The sequence below is a fragment of the Tamandua tetradactyla genome, chromosome X, assembly GCF_023851605.1.
Source record: "Tamandua tetradactyla isolate mTamTet1 chromosome X, mTamTet1.pri, whole genome shotgun sequence".
NCBI classification, from domain to species: Eukaryota; Metazoa; Chordata; class Mammalia; order Pilosa; family Myrmecophagidae; genus Tamandua; species Tamandua tetradactyla.
Genome location: NC_135353.1, coordinates 53,015,758 through 53,032,798, shown reverse-complemented (window position 1 = coordinate 53,032,798; position 17,041 = coordinate 53,015,758). Strand labels below are relative to the sequence as shown.

The 17,041-nt window shown below is 51.9% G+C and overlaps 1 long non-coding RNA gene across 2 annotated transcripts in view; it reads left to right on the top strand.

The window, feature by feature from the left end:
* Positions 1 to 17,041, top strand: part of LOC143671437 (uncharacterized) — a 296,094-nt gene that overhangs the window by 92,407 nt on the left and 186,646 nt on the right. Inside the window, exons 5-7 of one of the 2 annotated variants that reach the window (XR_013169557.1) lie at positions 3,962 to 4,004; positions 5,081 to 5,148; positions 6,113 to 6,163. This is a non-coding gene — a long non-coding RNA (uncharacterized LOC143671437). The remainder of the gene's footprint in view (positions 1 to 3,961; positions 4,005 to 5,080; positions 5,149 to 6,112; positions 6,164 to 17,041) is intronic. The other variant, XR_013169556.1, reaches the window with a different exon arrangement.

The window sequence follows — 17,041 nt, the reverse complement described above, 5'->3', positions numbered from 1 at the left end:
TTCTCGTCCCTCCTCTTTTTTAAATTAAAAAAAAAAATTTTTTTAGAAGCGTTAGAGATGTGAAGCCATCTGGTTCTGCTCTCTTTTTTGTTGGAATGGTTTGTATTACTGATTCAATGTATTTGTTCAGATTTTCTCTTTCTGTGACAAAACGTTTTTGGTAGTTTGTGTGTTTCTAAGAATTTGTCTGTTACATCTAAGTTATCTAATTTGTTGGTGTGCAGTTTTTCATAGTATTCTCTTATAGTCACTTTTATTTCTGTAAGGTCTGTTGTAACACCCGTGCTTTTCATTTATAATTTTAGAATTTGAGATTTTTTTCTGGTCCGTCTAGCTAAAAGTTTTATCATTCGGATTGATCTTCATAGAGAACTAAGCTTTGGTTTCGTTATCTGTTTCATTTATCTCTGCTCTAATCATTGTAATTTCCTTTTTATGCCTTGCTATATGTTTATCTTGCTTTTGTTTTTCTAGTTACTTATGGGGTAAAGTTAGTTTTTTGATTTGGACTAAGTCTTCTTTTTTAATGTGTTTACGGGTGTAAATTTCCCCCGAGCATTGTTTTCATTGCATCACGTGGGTTTTGAGGTTCTATTTTTGTGTCATTGATCTCAAAGCATTTTCTAATTTATTTGTATTCTTCTTTCACCTGTTGGTTATTCTGGCGGATATTATTTAATTCCCGGTTTTTAAAACATCCTCTCCTTCCGTTTTTAACTTCTAATTTGATTCCATTGAGTTTGGAGAACGTACTTTGTATGAGTTTATCTGGGGAATTACTTTTCTGTTCTTCCTACAACAAATGATCACCAATGAAGTGGCTTGAAAGGATGCAAATTTATGTTCTCACAATTCTGTTGATCAGAAATCTCACAGGTCTCACTGGTCTTAAATTAAGGTGTTGGCATGGCTGCATTTCTTTTTGAAGACACTAGGGGAGAATCTGTTTGTTTTCCTTTTCCAGCTTTTTAGGTGGCACGTATACGTGTCATGGCCTACTGTCCACCTTGTAAACTAGCAGTCCCTCATCTCTCTGCACCTTCTGACCAAAGCTGGATTTAGGGATTCAGGTGATTAAATTGTGCCATACTGCATAATCCAGGAACATCACCCCATCTTAAGGTACTCAGCCTTGATAGGTTTTACCAAAGTTCTTTTAAACCATTAAAAGGTAACGCATTCATAGGTTCTAGGGACTTGGATGTGAACAGCTTTGGGGGCCGTTATTTTGCCCTCCTCAACTATCAAGATTATGGTTGTCTCTATTATAGTATTATCTCTGTTTTTGAGGAAGTCTACACACTCCATCAACAATTCTCTCTAAATGTTGGGATGCCTGCAGGCCCTCTTAGAAAATTCTTGGCGTTTATATGAGCGACTAGAAAATGGAAGTCTAAATTTTAAAAGGTAAAAACCTATCATTTAAAACATATCAGGATATCAAAGAGATTAAAGATTTTGTCATTAGACTCATAGGACATTATAAAGAGCGAGACTTGACCTAATTCTTGCAAAGACATTCAGGCATAGCTTGTTTTATCGCAGCGTCAAAGACCCTGTGTCTTTTACAAATTGAAGGTTTGTGGCAACCCTATATCGAGCGAGTCCAACAGCATGTGCTCACTTGGTGTCTCTGCATCCCACTTTGGTAATTCTTGCAATATTTCAAACTTTTAAGTTATTATTCTATCTGTTACGGTGATCCTTAATCAGTGATCTTTGATGTTACTATTGTAGTTGTTTTGGGGTGTACTGAAGCACCAAATACAAGTTGGCAAACTTAATCAATAAATGTGTGGGTTCTGACTGCTCCACTGGTGAACTGGTCCCTGTCTCTCATCTTCTTGGGCCTCCCTATTCTCTGAGACGCAATATTGAATTTAGGCCTGTTAATAACCCTAGAATGGTCTCTAAGTGTTCAGGTGAGTCACAGGTCTCTCACTTGAAATGGAATGCTAGAAATGATTAAGCTTGATGGAACTCATGACAAAAGCCTCGAAAAACCTAAAGCTAGGCCCCCTGCACCAGTTAGCCAAGCTGTGAATGTAAAGGAGAAGTTCTTCAAGGAAATTAAGGTGCTACTCCAGCAAACATGCGAATGATAAGAAAGCAAAGTAGCCTTTTTGCTGACACTGAAAAATTTTAGTGGTTTAAGAGAAAATTAAAGCAGTCACAGCATTCCCTTCAGCTAAAAGCAAATCCATTGCACAGCCGTGTCTCTTTCCAGTTGTAGGAAGGCTGAGAGATGTAAGGAAGCTGCAGAAGAAGAATATCAACCAGCAGAGGTTGGTTCATGAGGTTTAAGAATAGAAGCCATGTCCATCACATAACAGGGCAAGGTGAAGCAGCAAGTGCCGATGTAGAAGGTGCAGCAAGTTATCCAGAACATCTCCCCAAGAAAATTGTTGAAGGTTGGACTCTCAACAGCGGATTTCCAATGTAAATGAACCAGCCTTCTTTTGTTTGAAGTTGCTTTCTCAATGCCTGGCTTCAAAGCTTCAAAGAATAGGTGGATTCCTATTAGGGGCTAGACTTGAAGTTGAAGCCGATGCTCATTTTCCATTCTGAAAATCCTAGGGATGAAAGAAGTGTGCATTTGGGCCATGTAAATTGTAAACCTTCTGGAAAGGATTCACTTTTCTAGATGCTATGGAAGATATTTGTGATTCATGGGATGACTTCAAAATGTCAACATTAACAGGGGTTTTCAAGTACGTGATTCCAACTCTCATTGATGTCTTCAAGAGGATCAAGACCTCAGTGGAGGAGGAAACTGTCGATGTGATGGAAATAACAAGAGAACTAGTCTTAGAAGTGGAGCCTAAAGGGCTGACTAAATTGCTGCAGTCTCATGATAATACTTGAACAGATGTGCAAAGAAGTGGTTTCTTGAGATGAAATCTACTCCTGGTGAAGATTCTGTGAACATTGTTGACATGAAAAGAAAGAACTGGGAACGTTACAGGAATTTAGCTGATAAAGCAGTGGCCGTGTTTCAGAAGATTGAGTAGAACAGTGAAAGAAATTCCATCGTGCGTAAAATGCTGTCACACAGTATCACATTCTGCATAGAAATCTACTGTGAAAGGAAGAATCAATCACTGCGACAAACTTCGTTCTTGCTCATTTTGAGAAATTGCCACAGCCACCCCAATCTTCGCAGTCGTCCCCCGATCAGTCAGCAGCCATCGAAATTGAGGCAGGACCCTCCGTCAGCAAAAAGATCACAACTCACCAAAGGACGAAATGATAGCATTTTTTTTTAGGAATAAAGTGTTTTTAAATTAAGATAATTGCATTTTTAAACAATGCTATTGTACACTTAATAGACTACAGTATAGTGTGAACATACCTTTATGGGTACTGGGAGGCCAAATGTTTTGAGTGACTCACTTTGTTGTGATACTCACTTTATTACAGTGGTCTGGAGTTGAACCTGCAATATCTCCAACGTATGCCTTTACAGAAATACATAGACAAAGGAAATAGATAAAAGTAAAAAAAATGTTGGCGCTCTTTATTTTAAAGAGTAGTAGGGGGTTATTTTCTGTGTATATATCTTGGTTTCTGATGTTTTTTGTACAAAATATATTTCCCCTTAGAATTAAGGAGATGTTTGTGATTTGTTTCTCATTTCTTTTTCATGTTCAATGCAAATGAAAGCAAACAGAGGGATAAATGTGTTCACTAAGTCCGTTTTTGGACACCAAAATCATCACATGCTATATACACTTCTATATTTTGCTGCCTTCACAAAATTGTATGCACCCTAAGCTTTGCATGTCTCTAGAGAGAAATCATCTTCCTCTGTCCTTTTTCATCTCTTGGAACAACTGTTTAGGATTCCCACATGTGTGGTCAGATGTTGGGTAGGACCAAAAGTTAGGTGTCCCTTCTCATTGAACACTTTGTTTTTCCCCTCTAATTTTTTTTATTTGTTTGTGTTTTTTTCCCCCTCTAGTCTTTAAGAAATACAAGCTTGGAGACAGTGAAAAACATCATAGGTAAGATATTGGCGAGTTTTTCAAGTTCATCTTGAGTGTAAATGTGGCACAAGGGATGGTTTGCTGGTAAATTTTAATAAGAAGTACAGCATAATAAATACCCTTTCTCCTCATAAGAGTACATTGTGGATCTCTCTGTAGCATAAATACGCACAGTGAATTCCCGTTTATAAGTGAGTAAAATGAGCTGCTGATCAGTTGAAGTTCTAATAATCCATTTTCAATATTGAAGAAAATTGCAGCAGGCCGTGTTAAGCAGTAGAGTATTCCAGGCAATTGCCATAGGGAACAGAGACCAGAACCCACGTATGAATAAGTTCCATCTTGATTCTGTAAGGACCAGGATAAGAGGGAGGTCAGGGGCATAGAGTCAGGAAGAAGCCTAAAGTTTAGTCAAGCTTTAGGGGAACATTAAAGCTATATCTGTCAACGGTGGCAGAAACAGTCTTGTGTCTATATTCATATATATTCAGCTATAGAATTGTTCAGGCAAAGACAGGTCAGAATGAGCAGTCTGTGAGTATAAAGACCAAACGAATGATTATGGTTGTTTTAGACTACAGATTTTAGGGGATAGGCACCCTCAGACTTCATATGCAGTGATTCTGAGATCTGAGTTTTTACAGCTCCCTGAATTACGTGTTTCTAAGTATCAAAAGGTAAAGAGATACTATTTTTGTAACAACTTTTAATCATAAAGTTCCATCTGCAGGGGAGCATTAGACAAAATGCTTAAGAAAAACATTCCATTTCTATATTCAGTGGAACTATAACAGAATCTGTTGGCAAAATGGGGTGTACACTGCCAACTTTTGTCTTTCACTCTCTGTAAGTAGTGGATATACAGTTGAGGGCAAATTTTAGAAAGAGAGCTATGTTCTGTAAGTGTTTTAAAAGATAGATCCCTTTAAAAGATATATAAGAGAAAAACTGAGTGGAAAAAAGAAAACAAAAAAATGATCTAATAATTTAAAGAAATGGTATGTGTGATATACAGTGTTTTGTAATACCAGTTCAAATGTATTATGAATGGCTTTCCCACTTTGGGTCAATGACATACCTATACCTTGTTGCAGAAGAAATAAGATGGAAAGAAAAAAGGGAAAATTTGATCTCTGGTGATGGCCACTTGTTGGTGTGACAGGTATGTACACTCTACCTATAAATTTCTCATTTTCTAAAAATAAATTGCGAATAACAATATTTCTCAGTTTTTAAGAGTACAGTAATTTTTGATATTCCAGTAATCCTCAAGAGTGGGAGACAGCCAACACTGATTTATGGAATGGAACAATGGTATAACACTAGATGGTGTATTAGGCTGGGTTCTCTAAAGAACTGACAAGATGTATATTAATTAGTATGAATTTGTTTGTTTGTTTCTACGGGAATTGGCTCACACGACTGTGGAGATGGGCAAGTCCAAATTCTGTAGGTAGGTTGCAGGGTTTTGAAACTCCCATCAAAGTTTGTGATGAATTTCCTGGGAGAAGTTGAGTGGCTGAAGTAGAGTGGAAAGTCTCTATTCTGACTGATAAATTCATTACTTGTCTTTTAAACCCTTCACCTAATTGGGTGAAACTTCTCTCATTGTTGAGGCAGTCTCCTTAGTTAATTGTAGATTTAATCAGCCATAAATACAGTCAACTTAGTGATGATATAAATCCATGAGTTATCTTCACAGTACTTCACTTCAGGCCAGTGCTTGCTTGATGAAACAACTGAAAAGTATAACTTGGTCAGTTTGACGTAGGAACTTAACCATCACTGGTGGGATTCAGCTATGGTAGAAAAGGTTCTGATGTAACATTCTGATTATGGAACACAAAGTAGGAGATGCCTGGCTCAGCTAGAGATAATATGGACAATGTAAGGATATAGCTACAGTTAAGTGTCTTGTAGTGCAATAGAAAGTGGAAAGGGTTTGGTCATCACTCCAGTTGAGGCCAAATGACAGTAAGATGACCATTTGACTCCCCACCACACCCATGAGAAGAAATCCCAGTCAAAAAGAAGAGTAACTGTTGGATAGCTTTTGAGGAGAACTGGGTCTTCAAGGTCTTTCTTTACCATATTTGAGTTGGGCTCTTCCTTCCTGTTCTTTCCAGCATTTCCCTTTCTCTATGGACTCCAGCTCACTGAACCCTGGCCCTCAACCAGTAAGTACCATGAGGAAGTGGAAATAACCTGTTGTTGGATATAAATGGTGATGAGGTAGAGTGAGTTTAAGGCAAAATTATATGAATCTCTCTAAAATGTATAATTCCACCTTTTTACAAAGCAAGGAACAGAAATAAATGACTTTAGGACAAATAATTCCCCTTGTTCTTGTTGAAAACACAAACCCCTAGAGCAAAATGAACTAAAAAATATGAAGATACAGGAGACATATAAGCAGTTTGCTTATATTAGGCTATAGGTTGAGAATACAAAATTTAAATGATCACTCTTCTAAGCAGAGTGATAAGGGACAGGGAATAAGGAAAGAAGGGTTGACACTGGTGGAGCAAACCTGCCATCAAGAGGACATTCATGAATCTCTGAGTTAAGACTGAATTTTAATCTTAGAAAAGTGCAGGTTCTGGGTAACATAGGGATAATACCCAAAGCCTCTATGTCTTACAAATGTCTTTGAAACATTGGAGGAAAGGTATGTAAATCTCTTCAGGAACACACCATGGAAGAATACAGCCTGACACTAGAAACCTCGGGATAGAAACATGAATGCCAGCAATGCTGAAAGCAACTGAATACGTAAAAACAGCTGTAGAAGCTTCTCAGAACTAAGCGTAGAATAAGGATAAGTTATTTCAACTTACTGGAATTGAAGGAAAAGCAAACTCCGAAGAATTAAGTTCAAATTCAGCATAAACTTCTATACATGTCAAAGTGCCTCAATAACATTGTTCCCTATAGGGCAATGTGTGGGATGGCATTTGTGTTGGAGGTATTGAGCATAACCTATGCCCTATCTAGTGTTAGAGGACTCAAGCTACCTACAGTTCCTGGGAAAGAGGCAAAGAGGGAGCCATATTTCTTACTGGGCAAGAGTCCCAAACCACAACACCTAGAACTAGTTGCTGTATGGTGGGGAGAAAGATTTAGGAGCTACCACTTGAAATGTGTCCAAGCTGAAGGGCTGCCAGATGGTTGTGAGACTGGTCACTGGTTGCATGTTTTCGTTGACAAGGTGCTGAGGGACAAGAACTGTACAACAAGTGGGCAATTCTGATGAAGTACTGCCATCAAGTGGGACATTTTCTATTACCCTATGGCATGTACCCTCTGCCTCCTAAGAAAGACAGGCAAGTGTATAAACTCAAGCTCTAAGCCAAAATAAAGGACAGCAACATGAAAGAACAGGGGATCCACTGAGTCATAGAGGTGTTTGAGCTTTTAGGCACCTCTTGTTAGGAAACTTCCAGACCCCAGGCAAAAGTACCAAACAAGGACAGTCAGTTTTCCAGCAGTACTCCGCACAGGAAGACAATGCTCAGGCTCTGATGGCTGCCTTATTTGTTTGGGACTTGCCAACGCAACTCCCAAAGAGCCACAGCCAAGGGATCTGGGCACATTTCTTAATGTACATTTGCCTAGCAGTGGGTGATGAATTCCTTGTGAAAAAGGAGCTCCAGATTGTAGATTGGTCAGTGCATGGTTCTCCCTTTGTTAGGAATAAGAGGCACAAAACAGTCTCGGAAGGCTAGGTAGTCAGCATTCTGAAACCTGAGAAACAGGGCCAGGTTCTGAGGACCTGTATCTTGCAGGAGAATTTGGAAAATGGATGGCAGTATTCCAAGAACAGGGCCATTGGTCGGAATGACTTGCACTGCCAAGGTCCCAGAGAATTGTTTTCAAACCCAAACAGAGGCGTGTATCTTCGAGACTATCTCACAAACTCAATTTGCACCACTGCCAAAGCAACCAATCAGTGTGAACTGGGGGCATGGCTTGCTATTCATGGTAGACTGTTTTCTGTGTTCCAAGGGACTAAAACATGGAGAATCCAAGAGGTTCAGATAGCATTAAAGCAAATGAATTTGAAGTATCGGTCTGTGGATTGGAAGACAAACATCATGGAGTATAATTTAGGTACATCAATAGGGCAACTCAAAGGGCAGGGGATTTGCCTGGTGTTGACTCACCCAGCCAAGGACACAGAGAAGTGCTGAACATGGAATGGTTGATGCTTTCGGAAACGGTGGTCCAAGTGTGGAGGGAGGTCCCCTTGTGCATCCAGAATTGGGCTACAGAACCCAAGCAACTTCTAGTGTCAGGAATTGGGACAAGGATTGGATGAGGTACATAGAGCAAGGGTCTGCCCATGGCACCATGGTGCATTGCTCTCGTTGGCTTAGGAGACCAAAGCCTAATACACACCAAATACTGACATGCAGCATTCTGAAAGAAGACGCACCTAACCTGTGCCACGCAGGGCTCGTGAGGGCACGAGGCTGAGGAGCCTGGATGCCATAGCCCCATTGCAGACTGGTTGCCATTTTTTTCCTTTGCAAATGACAGAGCTAGTGGCTCAAGCTCAGGATGGAAGGCAGTGTTTGGGGAAGGCCGCGACTTCTCAGGCTGCTTTGGCTCTCCAATCTGGCCAACCCAGACAACGTGAGGACTCACAGGTGCAGTGACAACACTTAGTGTCTTCCTTTGCAAGGTTGAGGGGACCGGGTGTCAGCAGACCGAATCAGAACAACGGCGAGACCGGGAGCGAAGGGAATGAACCCCGGTTACCCCACTGGGACGATGTGCCCATGCCACGGTGGGTAGAGAAGGCCGAGCTACCTGGAGAGGCAGGCACGGTGCCGCGGGAGCCTTGTCCTGCAGGACGCAGGCACCTCACGCTGCACCCGCCGTGTGTGAGCCCGCCCCAGGGTCGGTGGTCCCCAGGGGTGGGTGGCAGGGCACGAGTGTGCAGGCGCGGATGTGCGTGTGTGTCGAATGGGAGGGGTGTGTGTGGGTGTGTGTGTGTGTGTGTGTGTGTGTGTGTGTGTGTGTGTGTGGTGGGGGGTGGGGGATGCGCGAGGATGTGGGTGATGCTTTGGGAAAGGGCGGTAGAGGTGTGGAGGGAGGCCCGCTTGTGCTTCCAGAATCGGGCTACAGAAGCCAAGCAAGTTGTAGCGCCAGGATCGGGGAGAATTCCGGATTGGATGAGGGCCACAGAGCAGGGGCCTGCCTGTGGCGCCGTTGCTGTCTTTGGGTAGGAGGCCCAGGCCGAATCCACAGCGAATACGTGCGGGAGGGCAGGCGGGCAGCCGTTCTGGAAGAAGGGGCACCGAACCGGTGCCCGTGGCCCTTTGTGAGGGGGCCAGGCTGAGGAGCCACCCTGTTGCAGGCTGGTTGCCGTTTTTTCGTTTGCAAAGGGCGGAGGGAGAGGCCCAGGGACAAGGGCAGGTTTGCGTTGCTGGTGCGTTACTGCCATCCAGAGGATGTTGTTCCCAGTTCCCGTGGCGCCTTCCCTGTGACTTCCTGGCGTGCTGGCGTGGCCTTAAAGTGGAGACAGGTCGGGGTCCTGTGCGGGACCCAGGACAAGGGCCGGCACGGCCCAGAGGTCCCGTGAGGCGTGGGAGGTGCGCGGCCTTAGGCCTCCTCCTGCCGCGGAGGCCCCGGAGCCGGGCAGCGGGCCGAGGCCACGGGCAGCGGGCACTTCAGGCCTGTGGGACACGGGAAGCCAAGGCTCAGGGCCATGGTGGCTGCCATGTTGGGGCGGGGCCTGCTGCAGTGGCTTCCAGGGAGCCACAGCAAAGGGCTCTGGCCGTGTTTCCATGCTACACCTCCGCTGAGCGGCAACGGGTGGCTTGGCCAACGGGGCGCCAGGACCCCCGCAGCCTCTCAGGGCCACTGTGAGCCCCAACCCGAGACCTCGCCCGTGAGGGGCAGCAGAAAGCCGCCCTGGGCCTCGTGGGAAGCGGGCCCTTCCGGATCCCCTGCCCAAGCCCGGGTAATGGGCGCTGGGCCGGCAAGTGGCTGCAGGGCCCCGAGGAGCGGGTCAGCCTCGCCGGCCAGATCAGGGAGGAACTAATGGGGAAAAGGTCCCCAAGCCGCGGCTGAAGAGAGGGCACGGACAGTGCCATCTGTGGGTGCAGGACTCCTGCCTGTCAGCGCCTGTCCTCAGTGCTCGGGTACCCAACCCCCGGGGGGCCAGAGCCCGGGGTAGCTGCATTGGCAGATGTCAGGGTTCTGGGCCGGCGCCTGTCAGGCCCAGGCCAAGTTCACGCAGAGCTCAGGCAGGTGCCGCCCCTGCAGCTGCCGAAATGCGCAGCCGGCACTGGAGGGGACAGGAACCTCCGGAACTCACGAACAGGACAAGCTCTGCCGGTTTAGCGCTCTGCAAAGGGACAGCAGTGCACGAAGCCACGCGTGGCTTTCAGAGCAAAGACGTTCCCTGTAGCCTGAGGGGTCGCTCGTGCCACGACGAAAGGGAATACGGCCTGATGTCTTCCTAAGATGAGCCTGTAGGACCAAGATAGGGGCAGTGCCGCGTCCACATCCGCAACTCCGTTCTCCCCGTCCAGGGCGACCTTCTCCTTTCCTGGCCTTTGTCCGTGGCTGAAAAGCAGGTGTGTTGCAAGCTTTTAGAAGGCGACCCGGGCATGAAGTGGCCACACCGTCCCAAAGAGGAAGTCGGGCCTTTTAGGGCAACGGGAAGGGATGCCCTTTCCTTGCTGCAGGTCGCCTCTGCCACTCCAGGTCTCGGGCCCAGCCCTGCTGCCGCCTTGGAAACCTCAGTGAGGGCTTGTGGTAGAGCCTCCCGATGGGCACTTGGCTCGAGACGCCTCCGAGGGGCACCTCTCCTTGGCTGGGTGGCCGCACACGTGCGTGCGCGCTTGCTAAGGCTATAGATAACACCGGCACACACAGACACAAACGGCCAGTCACCGCCAGAGACACGCGCTCGGCCTGAGCGCCACCCCCAGTCAGACTTGGCTGCCCCAGCCAGGAAGCAGGTGCACAGTCATTCGTTGAGACCCGGGGCATTTCTTGCGGGCTTCCTAACAGCCATGGGGTTAGAATCTCTGCGACCCTCTTTCTTCCCTGAGCTCCAGCCTGCCTGGGGATGCTCTCCTGTTCACCTCCGCTCTGCATCTTTGTTCGTGTGTCTTGGGCGAGGCCTCAGGCCCAAGAGTTGGCCCGTGTCCTTCGGGGCGCCGGCGGGGGCCAGGGTGGCGGGGGTGCCGTGTGGCGGAGTGGGAAGCTGAAACCCGCCCTGTCCCGGAGGCTTTGGAGGCTTCGGTGGGGTGGGAGGAGCCTGTGGTGTCCACCCTCCCCTCCGCCGAGCCCTGAGCAGGGCCTTCAAGGCTCAGGGGGATCTCCTTGGTCCCCACCGACAAGGGCCCCCGCGGAGGCCTTGGGCCCCGACCGGCGGCGCCCTGACTCCTGGCAAAGAGCTGCCAAGCGGGACGGCAGATGCCTTCCCAAAGACGAAGACCCGGCCAGTAGGGGTGGAGGCCATGGGCTCGGAGGATGGCCGGCCTGGGGCAGTGGCCCTGGAGTCCTGTGGGACACAGACTTGGCTCCAGGCGTGGCAGAGGGTGCTGTGGCTCTGGCGTGAAGGACGAGCCGGGGTATGAACACGGTTGCTGACGGGAAGGCAGGTGGGCTCCAGAGTAGCCAGGGGCCTGTGACTCAGACATTCCTGGAGGTGAGGAAGCCGAACCGAGGCCCGAGCAATTTTCGGGAGAGCGCACCTCCTTGGGCGTTCCTTGTCACGGGTCCTGGGGGTAAAGTATTGGGAGGGCCTGCTGAAGCGAGGCGATGCCCGTGGGCTGCTCCTTGGGTGTCTCAGACCATTGGGCGCTCTGCCCCTGCTTGTGCCCGGCAGCTGTGAAGGCCTCTGTGCGGGGTCAGAACTGGGAGGCAACTTGTGCCGAGGATCCCTTGGGCAAGCAGAGACTCTAGATTTCAGGACTGCCCGCGGGGGGAGCCCTTCAAGTCCCAGCTCGGTTCTGGAGGCGGCCGCGGATGGGCATTTGCCCAAGGAGACCTGCGTGTCCAGAAGGTACACCACGCAGCCAAGGCCACAGAGAGAGAACACCGCTGGCCTCTTGCCCCTCTCTTGGCCGTTCAGTGGTTCGTGGCTCTTCCTTTCCTGTGGGCCTCAGAAGCACACCGCCTGAGTCCGGGGTTCGGGTTGGAGTCAGACCATCTGACAGCGGAGCTGTGGGGACATCGGTTTGGAGGACGGGTCTCTTGCAAGATGGCTCTGGGAAACCCGCGGGGCAACCGAAAGGACGGTGTCTTTGGTCCGCGTTGGCTCTCCGCGGTGAGGACGCTGAGAAGTGCCGTGTCACCGGAGCAGAGACCTCTCTCCACGGGGGTATCCTTCTGCCTCGCTTGGTGGTATCGCCCGATTGAGAGGGAGCGAGACCACTGAGACCCAGCCCGTGGCGGCCACTGGCGTGGCCCGTTCTGCAGCCCTGGGACTGGCTTCTCGCTCTGCCCTCGGAGGGGAGCTCAGTCCTCGTGGAGGGCTTGTCCCAGGACGGGGAGTGAAAAGAAGTCGGAGAGCCCCTGACCTGGTTAGCGTTCCATGATGCCTAGCCACCGCGAGGGCAAGGGACATGTGCCCAGGGATCCAAGCCCAGAGCTGTCTGCCTCTTCCCGCGGGGTCGGGGGCTGTGGTGAAAAGAGTCCTTACCCCCCCACCCCCACCCCCTCCTTACCTCAGGCAAGCACATCCTTCCCGTTGAGCCTAGTTCTCCATATCCCCTGAATACTGAGAAGGAGTAGGGCCGCCATCACCCGGGGACTGGCTTCTCCCTCCAGGATGAGGGACCAGAGCAGGGGGCCCTGGTGTGCATTTTACCTCCGGGCATCTCGGTAGGGGTTTGGCAGCAGTTTTCCCAAATGCTCCACATCATCTCAGTCCTGGCTCTGGAGACAGCCACTGCTCTGGCCAGACCCAAGAAGACAGAGTCGTGCAAGACAGGTCTTGGCTGCCGGGACACAAGGCCTTGCACCTGGTGCCAGGGGTGGGTAGGGGCACGGGGTGGTTCTGTGGGTTCCTCCGCCGAGGCCTTCTTGGGGTCACCTCTCTTGTTCTTGGTGCTGGTGGGTTCCGCCACCTATGGAAGTTGGTGTTCTTTGTCGTCTTCTTTTTCACCCCAGTCCTTTCGGGCCTTATGCTTAAGAGATGGGCTGTTGGAGTCCAAGGAACAGTCTGGTGCCATCCTTTGTCTCCTCACCCCGACTTCCGGGACGGAAAGCAATGTTTGGGGAAGGCCCCGACTTCTCAGGCTGCTTTGGCTCTCCAACCTGGCCAGCCCAGACAATGTGGGGACTCACAGGTGCAGTGACAGCACTTAGTGTCTTCCTTTGCAAGGTTGAGGGGACCGGGTGTCAGCAGACCGAATCAGAACAACGGCGAGACCGGGAGCGAAGGGAATGAACCCCGGTTACCCCACTGGGACGATGTGCCCATGCCACGGTGGGTAGAGAAGGCCGAGCTACCTGGAGAGGCAGGCACGGTGCCGCGGGAGCCTTGTCCTGCAGGACGCAGGCACCTCACGCTGCACCCGCCGTGTGTGAGCCCGCCCCAGGGTCGGTGGTCCCCAGGGGTGGGTGGCAGGGCACGAGTGTGCAGGCGCGGATGTGCGTGTGTGTCGAATGGGAGGGGTGTGTGTGTGTGTGTGTGTGTGTGTGTGTGTGTGTGTGTGTGTGTGTGGTGGGGGGTGGGGGATGCGCGAGGATGTGGGTGATGCTTTGGGAAAGGGCGGTAGAGGTGTGGAGGGAGGCCCGCTTGTGCTTCCAGAATCGGGCTACAGAAGCCAAGCAAGTTGTAGCGCCAGGATCGGGGAGAATTCCGGATTGGATGAGGGCCACAGAGCAGGGGCCTGCCTGTGGCGCCGTTGCTGTCTTTGGGTAGGAGGCCCAGGCCGAATCCACAGCGAATACGTGCGGGAGGGCAGGCGGGCAGCCGTTCTGGAAGAAGGGGCACCGAACCGGTGCCCGTGGCCCTTTGTGAGGGGGCCAGGCTGAGGAGCCACCCTGTTGCAGGCTGGTTGCCGTTTTTTCGTTTGCAAAGGGCGGAGGGAGAGGCCCAGGGACAAGGGCAGGTTTGCGTTGCTGGTGCGTTACTGCCATCCAGAGGATGTTGTTCCCAGTTCCCGTGGCACCTTCCCTGTGACTTCCTGGCGTGCTGGCGTGGCCTTAAAGTGGAGACAGGTCGGGGTCCTGTGCGGGACCCAGGACAAGGGCCGGCACGGCCCAGAGGTCCCGTGAGGCGTGGGAGGTGCGCGGCCTTAGGCCTCCTCCTGCCGCGGAGGCCCCGGAGCCGGGCAGCGGGCCGAGGCCACGGGCAGCGGGCACTTCAGGCCTGTGGGACACGGGAAGCCAAGGCTCAGGGCCATGGTGGCTGCCATGTTGGGGCGGGGCCTGCTGCAGTGGCTTCCAGGGAGCCACAGCAAAGGGCTCTGGCCGTGTTTCCATGCTACACCTCCGCTGAGCGGCAACGGGTGGCTTGGCCAACGGGGCGCCAGGACCCCCGCAGCCTCTCAGGGCCACTGTGAGCCCCAACCCGAGACCTCGCCCGTGAGGGGCAGCAGAAAGCCGCCCTGGGCCTCGTGGGAAGCGGGCCCTTCCGGATCCCCTGCCCAAGCCCGGGTAATGGGCGCTGGGCCGGCAAGTGGCTGCAGGGCCCCGAGGAGCGGGTCAGCCTCGCCGGCCAGATCAGGGAGGAACTAATGGGGAAAAGGTCCCCAAGCCGCGGCTGAAGAGAGGGCACGGACAGTGCCATCTGTGGGTGCAGGACTCCTGCCTGTCAGCGCCTGTCCTCAGTGCTCGGGTACCCAACCCCCGGGGGGCCAGAGCCCGGGGTAGCTGCATTGGCAGATGTCAGGGTTCTGGGCCGGCGCCTGTCAGGCCCAGGCCAAGTTCACGCAGAGCTCAGGCAGGTGCCGCCCCTGCAGCTGCCGAAATGCGCAGCCGGCACTGGAGGGGACAGGAACCTCCGGAACTCACGAACAGGACAAGCTCTGCCGGTTTAGCGCTCTGCAAAGGGACAGCAGTGCACGAAGCCACGCGTGGCTTTCAGAGCAAAGACGTTCCCTGTAGCCTGAGGGGTCGCTCGTGCCACGACGAAAGGGAATACGGCCTGATGTCTTCCTAAGATGAGCCTGTAGGACCAAGATAGGGGCAGTGCCGCGTCCACATCCGCAACTCCGTTCTCCCCGTCCAGGGCGACCTTCTCCTTTCCTGGCCTTTGTCCGTGGCTGAAAAGCAGGTGTGTTGCAAGCTTTTAGAAGGCGACCCGGGCATGAAGTGGCCACACCGTCCCAAAGAGGAAGTCGGGCCTTTTAGGGCAACGGGAAGGGATGCCCTTTCCTTGCTGCAGGTCGCCTCTGCCACTCCAGGTCTCGGGCCCAGCCCTGCTGCCGCCTTGGAAACCTCAGTGAGGGCTTGTGGTAGAGCCTCCCGATGGGCACTTGGCTCGAGACGCCTCCGAGGGGCACCTCTCCTTGGCTGGGTGGCCGCACACGTGCGTGCGCGCTTGCTAAGGCTATAGATAACACCGGCACACACAGACACAAACGGCCAGTCACCGCCAGAGACACGCGCTCGGCCTGAGCGCCACCCCCAGTCAGACTTGGCTGCCCCAGCCAGGAAGCAGGTGCACAGTCATTCGTTGAGACCCGGGGCATTTCTTGCGGGCTTCCTAACAGCCATGGGGTTAGAATCTCTGCGACCCTCTTTCTTCCCTGAGCTCCAGCCTGCCTGGGGATGCTCTCCTGTTCACCTCCGCTCTGCATCTTTGTTCGTGTGTCTTGGGCGAGGCCTCAGGCCCAAGAGTTGGCCCGTGTCCTTCGGGGCGCCGGCGGGGGCCAGGGTGGCGGGGGTGCCGTGTGGCGGAGTGGGAAGCTGAAACCCGCCCTGTCCCGGAGGCTTTGGAGGCTTCGGTGGGGTGGGAGGAGCCTGTGGTGTCCACCCTCCCCTCCGCCGAGCCCTGAGCAGGGCCTTCAAGGCTCAGGGGGATCTCCTTGGTCCCCACCGACAAGGGCCCCCGCGGAGGCCTTGGGCCCCGACCGGCGGCGCCCTGACTCCTGGCAAAGAGCTGCCAAGCGGGACGGCAGATGCCTTCCCAAAGACGAAGACCCGGCCAGTAGGGGTGGAGGCCATGGGCTCGGAGGATGGCCGGCCTGGGGCAGTGGCCCTGGAGTCCTGTGGGACACAGACTTGGCTCCAGGCGTGGCAGAGGGTGCTGTGGCTCTGGCGTGAAGGACGAGCCGGGGTATGAACACGGTTGCTGACGGGAAGGCAGGTGGGCTCCAGAGTAGCCAGGGGCCTGTGACTCAGACATTCCTGGAGGTGAGGAAGCCGAACCGAGGCCCGAGCAATTTTCGGGAGAGCGCACCTCCTTGGGCGTTCCTTGTCACGGGTCCTGGGGGTAAAGTATTGGGAGGGCCTGCTGAAGCGAGGCGATGCCCGTGGGCTGCTCCTTGGGTGTCTCAGACCATTGGGCGCTCTGCCCCTGCTTGTGCCCGGCAGCTGTGAAGGCCTCTGTGCGGGGTCAGAACTGGGAGGCAACTTGTGCCGAGGATCCCTTGGGCAAGCAGAGACTCTAGATTTCAGGACTGCCCGCGGGGGGAGCCCTTCAAGTCCCAGCTCGGTTCTGGAGGCGGCCGCGGATGGGCATTTGCCCAAGGAGACCTGCGTGTCCAGAAGGTACACCACGCAGCCAAGGCCACAGAAAGAGAACACCGCTGGCCTCTTGCCCCTCTCTTGGCCGTTCAGTGGTTCGTGGCTCTTCCTTTCCTGTGGGCCTCAGAAGCACACCGCCTGAGTCCGGGGTTCGGGTTGGAGTCAGACCATCTGACAGCGGAGCTGTGGGGACATCGGTTTGGAGGACGGGTCTCTTGCAAGATGGCTCTGGGAAACCCGCGGGGCAACCGAAAGGACGGTGTCTTTGGTCCGCGTTGGCTCTCCGCGGTGAGGACGCTGAGAAGTGCCGTGTCACCGGAGCAGAGACCTCTCTCCACGGGGGTATCCTTCTGCCTCGCTTGGTGGTATCGCCCGATTGAGAGGGAGCGAGA